The 17991-nt window shown below is 34.2% G+C and overlaps 1 pseudogene; it reads left to right on the top strand.

Moving 5' to 3' along the window:
* The first annotated feature begins 1427 nt into the window (after positions 1–1427).
* Positions 1428–17991, top strand: part of LOC135209848 (trimeric intracellular cation channel type 1B.1-like) — a 31020-nt pseudogene continuing 14456 nt past the window's right edge.

Below are 17991 nucleotides of genomic sequence, written 5' to 3'. Positions count from 1 at the left end.
GATTAATTAAAATGTCTTTCGCCATTTCCCCCTCTCATTTGGCCTCTTCATTGTTATTCCTTTAATTGCAAAGTTATTATTCTCGCATACGACGATAGTATAACTACGGACTACAACTTTCTTCGTAGCTTCCCATCAACAGTCAAACATTTCTTTTTTTGGTTTTTACTCATTCAACCTCTCAGCTCTCTTTTCACTTTGCTGTCCGGCTCCTCTAACTCTTATTTGATTCATTTGCACTAATCATATAATCACAAATCAGAGTATGATTCAGTGAGCTCGTTTAACTTATCTTTTTATGCAATGGCCCGTGTAAATATGCTAAGAACTAAATGAAAGATAAATAATCTTAATTCATTTCTGTTGTGAATAACTGCCTGGAAGTGGTCAAATCAGTAAGGTTTAAAGGGTTACTGCATATCAAAGAAATATATATTTTTTAAATATCTTGGTGGTTCTATTAAAACTGGTGATTAATAATTGTACCGTTAAAAGACGGGGTCAAAAGACATGAATTTAAGAGACTCCAAACTTCACTAGATAGATAATTGGGTGTTGCTCCTGGGGATAAGATTAATACTTGTTCCAGTAAAACCTTTATGTGCATCCATAACCAAAAGACTCGTTTTTACTTGATTCTTACTATTTTTTACTTTTTTTTGAGCAATTCTTATTTGTGAATAAGAGAGGAAACTTTTTGTTTTGACAGTTGCAGGCGAAAGGAAACGCCGATTGTCGATAATTTCTTAGTCATCCTGTGTAAGCTTTACCTCCAAAATGCTAAAATCTTCGTTTTTCGGTTTATGCAATTCATTCCTTCTTTACATAAATTCTCTTTTAAAGGCCTCTTATCTTGTTGTTGAAGATTAAGCTGGCCTTATGCCAGCACGGGCTCTTGCTCACAGAGCAGCTCGTAAAAAAATCTCTTGCTTATAAGGATTTGAAATTGAAATGTATTTTGCAATATGGCCGCCAACGATGAACGTACTCTAGAATATAGTATTAACATCTTGTAAGCCGCGCTACTTGCCCAGAATACTCTTTTGACAAAGTAAACATGAGATGATCGTACAGCACAGGGCACTGAGTATGGTCAGATTATATTTAAATACTTAAAGAATCAATGTAACATAAGTAAAATAACAATATCTTAACTTTATTGACCAGCCTATTTTAATAATAACATTGAAAGTAATGACTTTACCACTTTCTTAAAAAGTTTATTTTTGTCGTCTGCTGCCGTGCGCATGCGTCTCTGAGAAGAGTTGCTTGATGCTTTTATAATTTTGATTGTTTATATGTATGAGTCTAGTTTTTTAAAGAATAAGTTATATCATAATAATTAATTATAATATATTAATTGGTTTATCAATATAAAAATTGTATAAAAGGCTAGATAAAAATTGAAATTATTAGTAGATGACATCTCATCGCGTCGTCTGCCAGGGGGTCTATTCCAACGAGTGTGGCAGAGATATCGCGTTCCTCTCAACGGAACTTTCTCTCACGTGCCCCTCGTCTCTTTATTTTTTCATTCGTGGGTGTCCAGACTTGGGGAAAACGAAACGGTAACGGACGTCGGAGAACGAGGAGGAGGATAATTTAAAAAATCATCCATCATGGATCCCGAAGCCTTCTTAGAGATGGCCAACCAGGTCACTAGTTGAAAAAAGTACCCGTACTTTGACATCGCTCACTGTGCTATTTGCTGTCTGTACGTGCGAGAAGATTTGGCCACCGGTGAGATATTTCTGTGTGCTTGTTTAAATCTGTTCCATATTAACTTATGTCATAATTTTTTCATTGTTCTACAACTACCTATTAATGAACTTGAGTCCTTTTGTGTGCTAGCCCTTTTGCACAAATAATTTTTTCTGGGGCAAAATACCCTTATATCTATACTAGGTAGTTATACCTATATTTAATTAAGGCTAACCCTTTAAACATTACTAGGTATATTTAACCTTAAAAAGGTCTACAAAGCTAAACGCTCTAATTAGCACACTAAACCTAACCCAACTGTATTTTAGGTTAGGTTTTTTTTTTCAAGTGATGCCCTCTTAAACCTACCGTAAGGGGTTTTTGGTGCCACTCACCAGGTTAGTGAAAGTAGCCCGGTCTGGTTGTTGAAAGGGCAAGGAAGGTCAAATGTCAAAGTATCCACAGTTCCCCAAGCCCATTTTTTGTTAGTTTGAGGTACAGGAGGCTATGCTTGGCATAAGTACCTACCTACCTAGGTATCATATGATTGGCAGGCTATGTACCCAGTACTAACCTACCTAGCCTATGTAGCATAATTGGGTACACATGTATAATTGTGACTAGGTAATTTTATGTAAATTTCCATTGGAAATCCTTTGTTAGCTCACTGTAAAATCCACCCCCCCCACCCCCCCCCCCACCTATCCATGTAAAGTATCCTAACTTAAGATGCTGGATTTATCTTTTGCTTAAACTAGCCCAAAGGTATAGCTTATCACTGTCATACCCCCTCTTAGTAGGATACAAGGGGGTTTAATGAATTAGCTAACCAGATATTTACGAATGAAATGCTTATTAAATTTGCCTGAAATGAAAATTTACTAGAGAAAATATTATTTAGACACTTTGAAAGGAAATATCTTGTTGGAAAGCATCAGTTAGGTATCTCATTTACAAGTTGTGTCATTTCTCAGAATCTGTGACAAAGTAATGATAATACCTAAATAAAGACATGCATGCTAGGGCTAGTAACATGTGAAATAATGAGCAGCTTTATGTATTACAAAAAAAAAAAAATAGAATGTTTAACAAATTATGGAACACTACATGTTCAGTTGTATTCCACATAAGGAAAATTAAAAATGTAAATTGATATTAACTGCTCAACAGTTTTATTTAACAATGGACCCCTTCTTGAAGTGTGTATTAAGGCAAGAAAAGATTTTACGCACATGTACCCAAGAAAAGAATGAAATTTTAAAACACATGCCAAGTTGTGCAGTCATGCCAGGATTTACTTTGAGCAGTACAAACGGGAGGTTGTAAGTCTGTATGGGTGAGAAGAATAATTGTTGCACATGGTGTCATAATATAAATAAGAGAAGAAATATTTTAAAATCAGACATCCAAATGTTACAAGGATTAGGATTAGGGGAGCGACTACATATCCTCAGATGATCGATTTTCTGGGAAAAAAATCTTAAATAAAGAACATGTATAATTCATATTTGGCAAATGAGAAGGGGAACAGTGAAAATAAACTGGGGTTTTGTGGGGGGGGGGGGGGGGGGGGGTGGGGAAGCGGCCTCGGACTTTCACAGCGCCCGTAACTCTCAATTCCTGGTTTTGAGGCACAAATGTACATATTTACAGTTTTGTTACGGCTGAGCCTTTACTCTGAATATATACAAAAGTTTGACCTCTTACTCTGCATTCAAGGTTGACATAGGCTAGCCTAGGACCCCTTACTTTGCAGAATTTTTGAACCACTAGCCTACATGTAAAACGTTCTAGCCTACGCTCCCGCTAACCGACATTAAATTAGATGCTAGGACCCCTACTTACTTTGCATACATAACTTTGAACCACTACTTTACATGTAAACTACAGACTAGCCTAGGCTACCACTAACCAGTATTACTGTTAAATTAGTTGTTAACGGTGAATATGTTTTTGTGCTGTCAGTAAGGCCGTGGCGTAACAGCGCTTCACGCCTTATCCGCATATTTAAAGATTCTTGGCAAGCACAGTATGTTCTGGCCAAGAGGTAATGTTGCGCTGCGCGCGCTAGCCACAGGGGTTACAGTAAAGCCGTGGCGGAATGGCGCAAAGCGCCTTATCTGCATATTTAAAGATTCTTGGCAAGCACGGTATGTTCTGGCCAGAGGTAATGTTGCGCTGCTCGTGCTAGTCACAGGGGTTACAGAGAATTAGCCCACCAAATTACATACAAAATTACACGACTAGCCTAGGCTATAAATCCCCTCATAAACTGTAACATTAAACACCTTACTCGTTCGCCATGGCCTTACTGTTCGAACACGTGCTTCGGTACTGGCTTCGAACTAACCGAAACACTAGTTTACATACAAATTGTGGCATTGTGCATGTTCCTGCATGCCTACTGTCGGGCCGATAGATCTGTTTGACACGTGCTTCGGTACTGGCTTTGAACTAAAGGAAAAACTAGTTTTACATACGAATTGCGGCGTCATGCATGTTCCTACGTGCCCACCGTCGGGCCAATAGATCTGTTCGAACATGTGCTTGGGTACTGGCTTCGAACTAACTGAAACACTAGTTTAGGATAAAAATTAGGTAATATACAACTTACCTTATTCAAATTTCAAAGTCGCTGCTGTCTGACGACCATGAAGGGGTACATGAAGGCATCAGTCTCGCCTCTTTGAAATGGGTGGGGGATTACGTGCCCCTCTGGTAGAAGGTCCTGGTCTTATTGTTTCGGACCGGGAAATCAAATCTGAGATGGGGGATGTCGGGCGACTTTTGAGCAGATAGGCACGTTTGACCAAATTCAGAAACGTCCGAAATGGACACGGAACATCTTGTAGATACCGCTTCTGGATACAGTATGTAGAAAAATAGCTTTCGTAAAGTTATTTCTGCGTACCGTGTCTCGATAGCGCGCTCTGTTTAAGAACACGCCACTGCGATTCGTCGGTGTTGCATAGAAACTCTATCAGAATACTATAATATACAAATGTGTATAGTTATCAAAAACTCGCTGCTGTTACACTTTAGGAAACAATACTTCGTGTGTTCTATCCATAACGGTGGTAAACAATGGAAAGAGCGAATTCTGTGTGTGCAGGTATGAGTGTATGATTCATGTTCATGGGACGGCGTTTTTATTGGTTGGAAGGTAGTTAATCCATGTCCCTTGGAAATGACGTGGGTCAACCTGATACAGGATTGGTTTGATTAAAAATTCCCTCGTTGGGGGCGGGCCGACATACAGCGCCTGTCCGCGGCAACTCAAGAACTACGGGAGCTCCGACTGCCGTGTCACCATTCACATCAAGTGGGTACTTAGAAAAAAAAATTTACGTTTTCACAGGAAATATCGGCAGATAGCATTTTGGTGTAAATTGGTTGGATAAGTGACTTTTCGGGTATATTTTGGACAACTTTTATTCTATGCATTTTGTTATTTGGGGTAATGGTTTTGGAAGTGTGGAATCTGTCTGCAGATCTGTAAACTACCCCTATCTCAAAGACTTATTAGTCCATCTGAGGAGACATCATGGGCTCACTAATCTCTAGGAGCAGAGTTTTCAATTCATTTCAGTGTTCTAATGATTTTGTATGGTTTTTTAAACTTCCACAATGCTGCTGTTTACAATTTATGGTGGAAGTTTATTCCATGTCACATAACATCATCTTATATGTGAAGAAGTTCCCACAAACTAGATGTGCTGTATCTCTTCAGTTTTAGATTCCATCCATTATTTCTTGTCTGTTTTTTCGTTTAATGTCTAAGGTTACTGTTTACTTTTGTTTTACCTTTCATTAGTTTGAATGTCTATTAGTTATCATCACAATCGTCTTTGGTAAACTATTTGCCTGGTGGATGGAATTATTTCTGTGGCTCTTGCTTGTACCATTTGTTGTCTTTTTTTATGTACTTTCTTAGTGTTGGTGACCAAAGTTGTATGGCATATTCAAGATGTGATCTAACTATTGATGTGTAGAGCTGCAGCACTATTTTCTTGTCTGTATATGAACTACCACTTTATGTATCCCACTAGTTTCTGTGCCTTCTTTTCAGCTTTTATGCATCGTTTTGTAGATTTATAAGTCCATGGTAATAACCACTCTAAGTTCATGTTCTATTTTGCCATTCTTAAGCAGCATATATCATAGTTTGCATGAAGGTTGTTTGTTCCAATTTGTAACACTACACTTATCCAGGTTCAAAGGCATTTGCCATCTGTTTGACCACTCTCCTTAGATCATTTCTTAAACTTTAAATTCTATCTGGGTCTGCTGCACATACACCTAGTTTTTGTGTAATGTGCAAATTTGGCTATCCTTCTAGTTAAGCCTATGTATACATCAGTGTCATAAATTTAAATAAAAAACAAAAGTGGGCCAAGGACAGAACCCTGAGGACCCATTCTGATTCTTCGCCATTTATTACAACTCTGTTTTTTATTAGTAGCAAGTCTTGATCCAGTCTGCTATTTCTCTCACAATTCCTAAAGTTCTAACATTTGTCATTAGTTTTCCTGTGTAGAACTTTGTCATAGGCATTTTTGGAAATCTAAGAGTATATCTATTGCTCTTCTACTGTTTGATAGCTCATAACCTGTTCATTATAACCCCTCTCATAGCTGATCAGGAAATGTAAAGACCCCACTCTGGGAAACTAGTGCTTTTTGATAGGGGTGCTGTAGAAGTAATTTCTAATTTCTGAGCGATAACAAAAGCAGAATACAGGCAATTGTACAAACAAGCTCTCCTCATATAGAATGTCATCACTGGAGGAACATGTAAAAGAAAATGTAAACTTGATACCCATGTTTCTATCCTAAACCTGGCCTAGGGTGGAAATACCTGGCTTGGGGGTGAGTGTGCTGGTGGCAAAAAATTATTTCCTCCATTTGTACCCTTCTTATAATATTTTGTACACTAACCCAACCAAATACTATCTGAGATACTGGCACTTAGTTTGGTCTTTGGCATTGCTTTGGTCATTAGTTTCATAACTTTCGTTCAAGCAGTTTAATGATAATCCCTTTTTTAAGAAATTAGGGGGCACAGTAGGGACTGTTCCATACTGATTAATATACCTTAACCTTTGCTACTATGACTTAGCCTGGTCCCTTGGATACCATTGTGTCCTTAATTATTTCTTGTGCATACTAGCCTTGCTTGCCACAGTTTATGGGAAATGGAAAGCTGAGCATCCATTATACTGAGCCATGTCAGATTATCCTGTTGGTGTAGTATTCTCATAAGAGTGCCTTCATGTATGCTGAGAGACCTTATTTCCTTGCACTTTACAAGTACGAATACTGCATTCCACAGCAATCAGTAAAGATGTTTCTTCTTTCCTCTGCCCTGATGCTGACTGAGCTTGTTCTCTTCAAAGTGCTGTCTGGGATGAAACCTTTTAAAATACGGAATTTAATTTAAGCCTGCTATTTGGCAGAAAGTGCTTTGATGGCATTACAGTGGTGAAGTTTTATATTGTATGCTTATTATCACATGCCCTAGGAATACTGGATAAAGCCAGTTATAACTACTGTAAGTTGGTGGACTTTAGTTTTTTTGTATTTAGCTTGCACTAGCTTGGTGTTTATGAATGGGTACCATATATTGTAATTTGTTGACAGATGATTACAAGAAGTTATTCTTTCAATAGTTATAATTAATATTTTTGATGCTGTGAAATTACTTTAAGAAATCTAAACCTGTTTGCATGTTTGGGTACAGTTTAGAATTGGTTTGTAACATAATACATATTCTGTTGTTTAGAAGTTTGTTCATTTAAGCCTTTTGTTCACTCATATTAGGCCTGTTGTTTGCTCATATTAGGCACTTTTGTTACTTTATTATTTTCTTATCAGATAATGTTAAGGATGGCCAAACTTAATCCATCGGTTTCCAAGGGGTGTTATAATTTTGCTGTGTGACCCCACCTCAGGCTATCTGATAAGAGGATTATCGGCCTAACCCTACATTCCACAACCTTTCCGTGGCCTTGCACAATCAGTGTATGCCTCCTTAGCCATTGGGTATTTTACAATAACACTGAAATTCAGACTTATATGGACATGAAATGTAAGTTAGGTATGCATGCATAGTAGCTTTTATTTTAATAATTTTGAAATAAATTGGTATGAAGGAAGTACATTGGACTTCCTTGAATTTGTTAAAATTGTACATATATAATTTGATATGAGTTGTTGGTGACTGAATAGGCTATTTATTGTTAGAAAAACAGAAAGTAGAATTCAAATATAGTACTATATATATATATATATATATATATATATATATATATATTATATATATAGATATATATATATATATATATATATATATATATATATATATATGTACTTATAAATATATATATAGGATTTTTACTTAGCTGGAATCTTCAGATTTTGTAGAAAAATAAGGATGTAGGAAAAGGGAATATCCTAATGTCATTAATTGGAATTACACTGATTCTCTGTTTGTACATAAAATAGTGTGTGCTCAGTGATCCATCTTTTGAAAAAAGGTAAAAAAACAAACTCAGTATATACTGTACTACAGTCAATTAGTGTATTTTTAGAAATGGAATTATTGCTGCTGCCAGTATTTTAATGAATGCTAGCAGTAATGTCACAATTCAGACCCTCCATTCAACCTCTCAAAATTGTTAGAACTGCCTATTTTGATAGTCTAAAAAAAACAAAAAATGCTTATAGTACCTGATTATTTTAATAGTTTTACCACAAAAAGTGCATTTAGTCACAAAAATTATGAAAATACGTACAGCCATTTGTTAATATTCCTCAGTGTAAAATACCGTGAATAGGCAAATTTTCCATAAATAATAGGTATAAGTATATGGTCCGTAGAAAAATCCGCAAATCATGAGTCCGTGAAAAGCAGGGGTTGCCTGTAATACAAATGAATAATGTGTCAAGTTGTTCAAGGTGCAGATTGCAGTTTCTCTTGAAGTGTTCAGTGTGTATTTTGATGATGCTTTGCATGCTTAATAGCAGTGTTGTTGTTTATTATTACTCTTGAGATGATTGAAGAACAGAATTAGTAATGCTTCTCATTGATACAACACAAACCTAATTCTACGTGCGTTGTGCGAATGGCATTTGAAAGCTAATATTTTGTAAGTTGGGCTGTATTGTGGTTTAAGGATTTAGGATGAGTATTTCATCATTGTAGGGTTTTTCGTGGCATTAGTTGTATGCATAACTTTGATGATGTGCATGAGAAAGGTGATAAGAATGACATTTCATATTTTGTCATTTTTTAATATGAAAATGTGTATATTTTATAAAACGAAGTAGTGGCGATTTTAGTAAAAGAATTTGTTCATTTAGCTTTGATGTTTCTTTAAGGCACAAATGAGTAAGTTTTTGGTACAGCCTCATTAGAGCACCTTTTGTTTTTAGTTAACCCAATATGTTTGTGCAATTGTTGGAATTGACATGGGCATATGTAATAGGGTACTGTTACTTCCTAATGTTTATTAATGGGACATAACTGCTTTTTCTCTGTTACAGTATTTAATAAACATTCTCTCTAGGTGGGGAAACTCTCTCTTCTCTCTCTCTCCTCTCTCCTCTCTCTCTCTCTCTCTCTCTCTCTCTCTCTCGCTCTCTCTCTCTCTCTCTCTGTATGTATGTATGTGTATGTGTGTGTGTACAGCATTGATAAGTGGGGTTAAGTTTTGATTTGCAATTAGTAGTTCTTTCTCCTTGGTCCCTATCTAGTGATATACATAGGTCTTTGTTTAGGCCATTTTCTATTTTTTTTGTTTTTTTTTTTTTCGTAGCCTTCCTTTTTGATCTTTATTCACATATTTCCATAATGACTACTTTTCTGATCAACTGCTCTCTTCATCCTATGCCCAAACCATCACAGTTAGGTCTGGTGTATTTTCCAGCCTGTATACACTACAATATCTGCAATTTTGTAATTTCAAACATCTAACTCACCTGGTAGTTATATTATATACTATAATACGTCCCTGATGTCAAGCTATATGTATATATAACTACCAGGTGAGTATGTTAAAAATTTATTTTATCATGAAAATAACATTTTTTAGATAGCTTTCTTACCACACTAAAGTGATGATTTTTAGCATTCTTTTTTTAATTTTTTTATAGCAGTTTTTTAACATCTTGTATTCACACTTGTTTCAAAATCTTATAAATGAAAGGAATATGAAATGCATCTAGGTATTTTGAGTGAGGATGAACAAATTAATATGTATAATTTGTGTGCCATTGTTATTTCTTTATTGTTGTTCATTTGAATAATTACTGTAGTCATTAATACCAATTTCAGTTGTACCATACTCTTATTTAATTTTCTAATTGTCAAAAACTACATTTTTCTAGGTTTTCTTCTGATTCAGTAAATCTAACAATGTTAATTAATGTCACTTTTGTTCAATTTTATAATTCTCATTCTTGGTATGTTTCTGAGGAATTTCATGAGTTACCTGACCTGAGAAACCACCAGAACCCTGGCAAGGACGGTCACTGTCTTTGCCGGACATTTTGGTTGTTGTCCAGTTGCACACTGGTTGTTTCTTATGTTATATTGTTTGGTCATTGGCTACATTTTCTAATGGTATCTTGGCAGCAGCATATGATCAGTCTAAATTTATAGAGCTGTATGTCTGTAAGGTTCCAATGGACATCAGCGGGATCAGGAACTGACATAGAGAGAGAGAATGATATTGCACTCGGTTCCACAAGTAGCCAGGAGTGGCAGGGTGCCAGGAATTTTATGTGGGATACCTGTTTACAATTAACCAACACAGCACCTGAAGCCTCACCTGCTCACGTTTTGTGCTGAAACAATTAATGGAATTTGTATTTCCGTAAATGAGGGCAATCTCTGGTGAACAAGATTTTTAATACATGCAACATAGAGGTTGAGATTTTTAAAAACTAAGTGTACAGGCAGTGTGAAGTATTTGTGAAATAATCTTTGTTTTCCTCACATTCCTTTTTCCCTTTTTCCCTCTACATAGTGTACAGATTTTGGATTGAAAATTAAAAGTCATAGGTTGTTGAAAAGTCTTGATGAAAAAAAAAAGTGCTACTATTTCATTTATCTTTCAAATGCTAGGGAGTTATTTAAACATTTAAATATGTATAGCATAGTCCAAGTGGGGTGTCTCATTGCTGATTTAAATGCTAGTGAATCTAGCATGCTTTTTTTTTCTTTGATCTATTAAATCATTCAGTAATGTTTGAGATAAGTATGTAGATTTGTGGATGTTTTGGATAAGGAATTTTTTTTGTTATATAAAGTGGTGTTTGGTGCAGCACTCTACTTTCATTAATTTATTTTCCTTAGAAATAGTTAGGTTATGCCATCAAAAGAACTATTTGATGAAATTTATTAAACTACAAAGTTTACTTGTACAAAAGTCATTTAAAGATGCATCATGACTGGAAATGCTTTTGTTAAGTGGTAGGATTGTGTTTTATTCCTTTCAGTAAGTCTGTGTCATGTACCAGGCGTTTGAGGAGCATTCCAGCACAATGTAAAGTATATAAATAAATAAAGATTTATTGTGTGTTGAACTTTATTGTGTTCTTAAATGTCATGTTAAGCCTGATCAATACCTCAGCTCAGGAATGTAGCAAATCGACAACGATGTAGGAAGTGATAACACCAAAAGGTGGTTGGGAGCCATTGGATCAAAGTGGTATAATATTGCTCTGATAAAAGTGGGTTCACTAATCTTCACATGATCTGAACCATTTGCTGTATTTTGTAGGTTGGGAAGAATGATCTTACTTGCTCTTAAAAAAAAAAAAATCAATTTTAAATTCTGGTTTAGGCGCAAAGTTCACGATAAATTGCTGCTCAAGATTGAAATTAAGTATGTTGACAAAAGATAGGGATTATTATTATTAGTACATTATTATTATTGTTATATTGTTACAGTATTATTATTTCGTATTAATATAATAATGGTCCCTGTTCACATGGAACCCATAGGAGCCATTGACTTGAAATTTAAGTTTAAGCTTCCAAAGAGTAGGATGTTCATTTAGAAGAAGTAACAGAGGTAATAGGAAATGTAGACAGAAGAGATCATTTATTAGAAAAGGGAGAAAAAGTAAACAAATCGCAAAATTAAGTAAATTAGCAAATTAAAAATGAAATAGATAAAAAATGCTAGTAAATTATAAGATGACAAGGAGGAATTGCTTTAGGGGTGTTAATGTATTGCATCTTTGCTTGGACTTTTGAGCTTTAGCTAAATGTAGAGTACATGTATTTTATTTTTGGTATGTTTTCAAATTTTCCCAACCCCAAAATCATTGCTACTTGTTTTTGTGTGCGAATTCAGTTAAACTTCGCGATGACACAGGAATTATCTCCCTCAAACCTCCTTCCTTTTATATCACTGAGTTTCCCATTAATCTGTATTTTTGCATTACTTTTATGTTATTGGTTAATTTCATATAGTACGGGGATTTCAATTATTAATAACACTGCTAGGAGTTTCTGACCCACTGGCCTGAAGAAGTATAGGTTGGTATCAAAGGTAGAGAAAGGCACAAGGAGAAAGGAACAGTATATAATCATTACACAGTCTGAAAGAATCTGTATCCTCTCAACCTGCAGAATCGCATATGATTCTTGCAAGTGATCATTTTTGGATGAAAATATTTGTTTATAGAAGTTAGCAGAGGTAAGGGGTTTTACTTTTCAAGCATAATTGTAATTGCTTTCTTTTTTATACTTCTTTATTTGTAGAATTGGTTAAATCTTTTACAATATTTTTATATAATAATATTTGGACATTGAATTTCATTTGTTGAAATCTTGGCTCGTGATAGCTTTTATGAAAAGTGTACAGTACTTAACATCCTTCAGGAATCCAACCTTTGGTGTTACAATTACACAATTTGTACCATTAAGGATTTGTATTCAAACACCAATAGTAGGGATTTTGTTGCAAAAGTATGGTAATGAGAATAGATTTTGAACATTTGTGTATCAGAGTGGTTAGTGTCAAATAGGTTCCCTTTCATTAATATGTCATTTGGTGATCTTTGGTTATTGCAAGTGACTCCTCATTGTCATCATAGATGTTAATGTGTATACGTACATACATTTTTTTTATGATGTTGGATATGAAATGAGTTCTCTCTGCTTTCATCTGGTTTTTGACCTGTTACTTATGTACTTATTATTTTATGGCTAACTGTTACCTACCCCTGCCCCTCTCATTTACATATCCAGAAGAGAGTAGCATACATAAGTCCCAGGGTCCAAGCACATGACACAGTAGTGGAAATAAATTTTATGGAAGATGACTGACAAGAGATTTTTTATTTGTACTTAACCATTAAAGGGAAAGGAAACTGTCATTTTGATTTGTCATATAAAAGACAATGCCTGAAAAGCAGTGAACTTCAAAGCAGAACAATACGTCAGTAATGGTTGAGCAAAAATATAATTTGCTCACAAATTTGGTTGTTGGACATACCTCATTATTGTGTTTTTTGTGACTAGAAAATTCATTGTCTAGAAGATGATTTAGAGCACTTTACTTAAGGATGCATGTAATTTGGTTTTATGTCAGTGATATTGTGTTGATATTTTGGTAGCATTTTGTGAAAATAGTAACCTCCAAAATTTCAATGCTTTGGCAACTTATTTAACTTTTAAAGAACTTGTGTTTATTTAATGTTCAGTCTTGTGCTGTTCCTTAAAAGTATTAGTATAGAATATGTACGTATGTATCCTGTCCAGATGCTCAGAATCCTGTAGAGATTTTAATAAATGGTAAGAATGATTATTTAAGAAAAAGGAAAGTAGTGCTTGATTATTGGTAATTTTCTAGATTCTGTGAGAAATGAGAAAAAGTATGGATATTCATGTTCTACTTAGGTGTAAATTTAGGAATAAAGTTAACTCCTTTGTTTGAAATAAAATCATGCAGTACATTATAAGCAGTTATGTATATAGGAATCACTGAATGCTAGGCCTACTGCAGAATGGACCTACAATAGAGCAGATGCTTTAGTTTTCCCAGTGTCATTGGAGAGTAAAGGTTGAGGGGGGTGCACTCAGGGGTATTTATAGCATGGTGTCTAGCAGAGTACAGTCTCCCTGCACTCTAAGTATGGTTTGCTTGGTCATTATTTTGTTGATGTGTGGAAGAGTGGAGGCTTATGATTGTTGACATAGTCTTGAGAATTTATTGATTTTGTTATTTTGAAGAGTTTGTAAATTATTCCTTTAAATACTCTTGGCTTTCATAGGACTGTAACACAGATGAGTCTAGCCATATATATGATATACATGTGGCATTGTTACTTGATTGTACCATGTTGGGTGGGGAAATAGTCTCAGAGAAGTGAGGGAGGTTTTGGCTTACTGTCTCTCTCTCTCTTCGTGGCTCCTCTCTTCTCTCTCTGCTTCACCTCAGCTATATTTATCTCAGACCTTGTCCAGAAGTTGCCACTTTGTTAGTTTCTCTCTCTCTCTCTCTCTCTCTCGCTCTCTCTCTCTCTCTCTCTCTCTCTCTATCTCTCTCTCTCTCTCTCTCTCTCTCTCTCTCTCTCACATCAGCATTTGAAAGTTTTCCCTGTTATCTCTACTCATGAGGGTCATCAAGGCAAAGCTATTCCGTTGTAATCTCTGGATGTTATTGATTAGCTTGATGCATGCTTAGAGTTACATGTGGCTGGGTATTTGAAGACTCAAGTTACAGCTTGGAATTCTTTTTCATTGTCTCTTGGTTGTGCTGCATGATGCATAAGGCTTATTTGAGAGCTGTATGCCCATTGTAATATATTTTTGATTAATAACATAATAATATTCTGCTATTTACTTATACAGTATATAATAGTCTGCTATTCACTACTTAGTAATTTATACTGTATTTTATTCAAGGATTAGTTTTTATGAATAACTGTAATAAAGAGATGGTAATTGATAATATTCATATAAATTAGTTTTAACATAATTTAGTATTGAAGAAAACAGTTATAGAAATACAGAATTATATTCAGAGTTTCCTGGCACAGAAATATAAAATTATAATCATAGTATTTGGAAACATTTAGTACTTCAGAATAAAATGTATCATTTATTTGAACAAAATCTGTGTTGCATATACTACTTCTAACCTTTGATATAGCAAGACACCTAAAAGGATTAGCTTGAAACCAGCTGTAAAGTTGGCATATTTTTGTAGCAAACACCTGTAAGGTTGTCGGACATAACACCGGGCAAAAAGTAAGTGCTATTTGAAGGAGTGGTTTCAACAAGTATTTTCCCCGGTTTGTTGTTACTTTACTCTTTATTTCCGGTGGTAATTTCTCTTTATGGGGACCTTCCTTTTTAGTGAGTTTTTGTTGAAAGATTTTTAGATATACATAGTTTTGTCTTCCTCTCGTCTCTTATTACAAAATATATCTTAGAGCTTCACTATAATCTAAACAGTTTTCATTTCCTGTGAAATATCTTACCCACTCTTTCAATATAGATTGTCCATTATCTCAAGGTAGGACTTTGAATATTGTATATTTCATGTTAGTATGATGAATTTTGTGTATAGTAAATATTGATATGTTTGCTAAATAGAGGTTCAGAATACTTATAACTGAAATTTGTTATTCCCTGTCAGTATCCTATGATGAAAACACTTTGGATTTTTATAATTCTTATAGAATTTACTTATCAGTTGATAGCAATGTTCTTTGGTATGATAAACCTAGGGAGAAGATTCCTTTTTTTATAATCCTTTACAATTTTTTAATCCTTTACAATTTATGTGAATTATATATATATATATATATATATATATATATATATATATATATATATATATATATATATATATATATATATATATATATATATATTATATATATATATATATATATATATATATATATATATATATATATATATATATATATATATATATATATATATAATATATATATATATATGATATATATATATATATATATATATATATATATATATATATATATATATATATATATATATATATATATATATATATATATATACTATCTGCAGTATGACCCTCAAATATCAATTCAGGAATGCCAAAGACACATGGATGTTTTTTTAAAAGATATATTCATTAAGAAACGTTTCGCACATGACTATGTGCATCATCAGTCTGAAAAAGGACAAAATAATAACATTAAAATACTAAAAATACACTGGATTCTTAAAATGACAATTAAAAACATTAAAAGACTAAAAAAAAATAAAAAAAAAAAAAAAAAAAAAAAGAAAAAAAAACAAAGCAAAGTAAAACTAACTGCTGTTACACCAACCTTCAGGTACAAAGAAAGAAGATAGAATGACCAAAGAAAGAACAAGAACCTTCAAAGACGACTATGCCAGATATAGTTGAGCAGAGGAGCAAACCACCGTTTAAACGATGGGACGAGTCTTTTAATATATAATGACTCTAAGGTAGTCAGATAATCTGCATCCTTAGAATACCCTAATATGGAAAAGTGCTGCTTCTTGACCTCAATTTTACAATTAATAGCATGATTTTTTATATTTGAATGTTCTGGTCTGCTCAATCTTTGTCCCGTTCTAAAACTCAACCCTAAGTGACTGTAATAACGCATCTGCAACAACCTTTTCGTTGATCCAATATAAGTACCAGGACATCCTGGGCATGTAAACTTATAGACCACTTTTAACTAATTATTTTCATCCTGCCACACCAGTTTTTAATGTTCCAAAAAAACTTATGTATGCTTCAATCCCTTATATTTTTAACTCCAAATTTTCGCATAAACTGAAACAAATTATTGAAACTGAGATACCATGCATTAATTTAAAATTGCTATCAAATAATCCCAGTAAAATTGGCTCCTTGTTTGGCTTTAAGGACCGTCTGCATCCCTTCATGAGATCCAATGTGGTCTATAAGTTTACATGCCCAGGATGTCCTGGTACTTATATTGGATCAACGAAAAGGTTGTTGCAGATGCGTTATTACAGTCACTTAGGGTTGAGTTTTCAGAACGGGACAAAGATTGAGCAGACAGAAACATTCAAATATAAAAAATCATGCTATTAATTGTAAAATTGAGGTCAAGAAGCAGCACTTTTCCATATTAGGGTATTCTAAGGATGCAGATTATCTGACTACCTTAGAGTCATTATATATTAAAAGACTCGTCCCATCGTTAAACGGTGGTTGCTCCTCTGCTCAACTATATCTGGCATAGTCGTCTTTGGAGGTTCTTGTTCTTTCTTTGGTCATTCTATCTTCTTTCTTTGTACCTGAAGGTTGGTGTAACAGCAGTTGGTTTTACTTTGCTTTGCTTTTTTTTTTATTTTTTTTAGTCTTTTAATGTTTTTAATTATCATTTTAAGAATCCAGTGTATTTTTAGTATTTTAATGTTATTATTTTGTCATTTTTCAGACTGATGATGCACATAGTCATGTGCGAAACGTTTCTTAATGAATATATCTTTTAAAAAAACATCCATGTGTCTTCGGCATTCCTGAATTGATATATATATATGTATATATATATATATATATATATATATATATATATATATATATATATATATATGTATGTATATGATATGCACAGTAGTGCCTCAGGTCACGAAACTAATCCGTTCCGAAGCAGCCTTCGTAACCTGATTTTTTGTATCTAGAACTACGTTTTCATGTAAATTGCCTAATTCGTTCCAAGCCCTACTAAAACACCACAGTAAATTTTATGATAAAGCTAAATTGACCAATAAAGACTAATGAAATACGTACAACAATTTGGACTATTCAGTATTTAACCTAACCGTTACTGTACCTGTAAATAAAGTGTATTAGTGTACAGGGTACAAGAAATACTGTGTGTACATGTACATACGTATGTAGTAAAATATGGAACCTTACCTTTCGAGTGAGGTGATGTCCGAAAGTGGCGACAGAGGGGGAGGATAAACGGCAGAAAACATGAACACAACTTTATGAAACATTAAAAAATGGCAGAAAACATTAACACTAAACTTTACGAAACACATTAACAAATGGCAGAAAACATTAAAACTTCTTTATTATCTCCGTCTTCGTCTCCATAGAAAGCATCCTCTTCTTTCCGTGAACTTCAGCAACATTCTTAGTCCCATGGCTAATAAAGTAAGTCATTAAGTTTACACGCAACACAATAAAGTAACTTACAGTACAACGAAAGCGAAATCACTAACACGAATTTACTCTGAAACGAAATATATATGAATGAACGA

This window comes from Macrobrachium nipponense, chromosome 38 (genome assembly GCF_015104395.2).
Source record: "Macrobrachium nipponense isolate FS-2020 chromosome 38, ASM1510439v2, whole genome shotgun sequence".
NCBI classification, from domain to species: domain Eukaryota; kingdom Metazoa; phylum Arthropoda; class Malacostraca; order Decapoda; family Palaemonidae; genus Macrobrachium; species Macrobrachium nipponense.
Note: the sequence above shows the minus strand (reverse complement) of the source record. Positions and strands in the feature narration are given on the sequence as shown.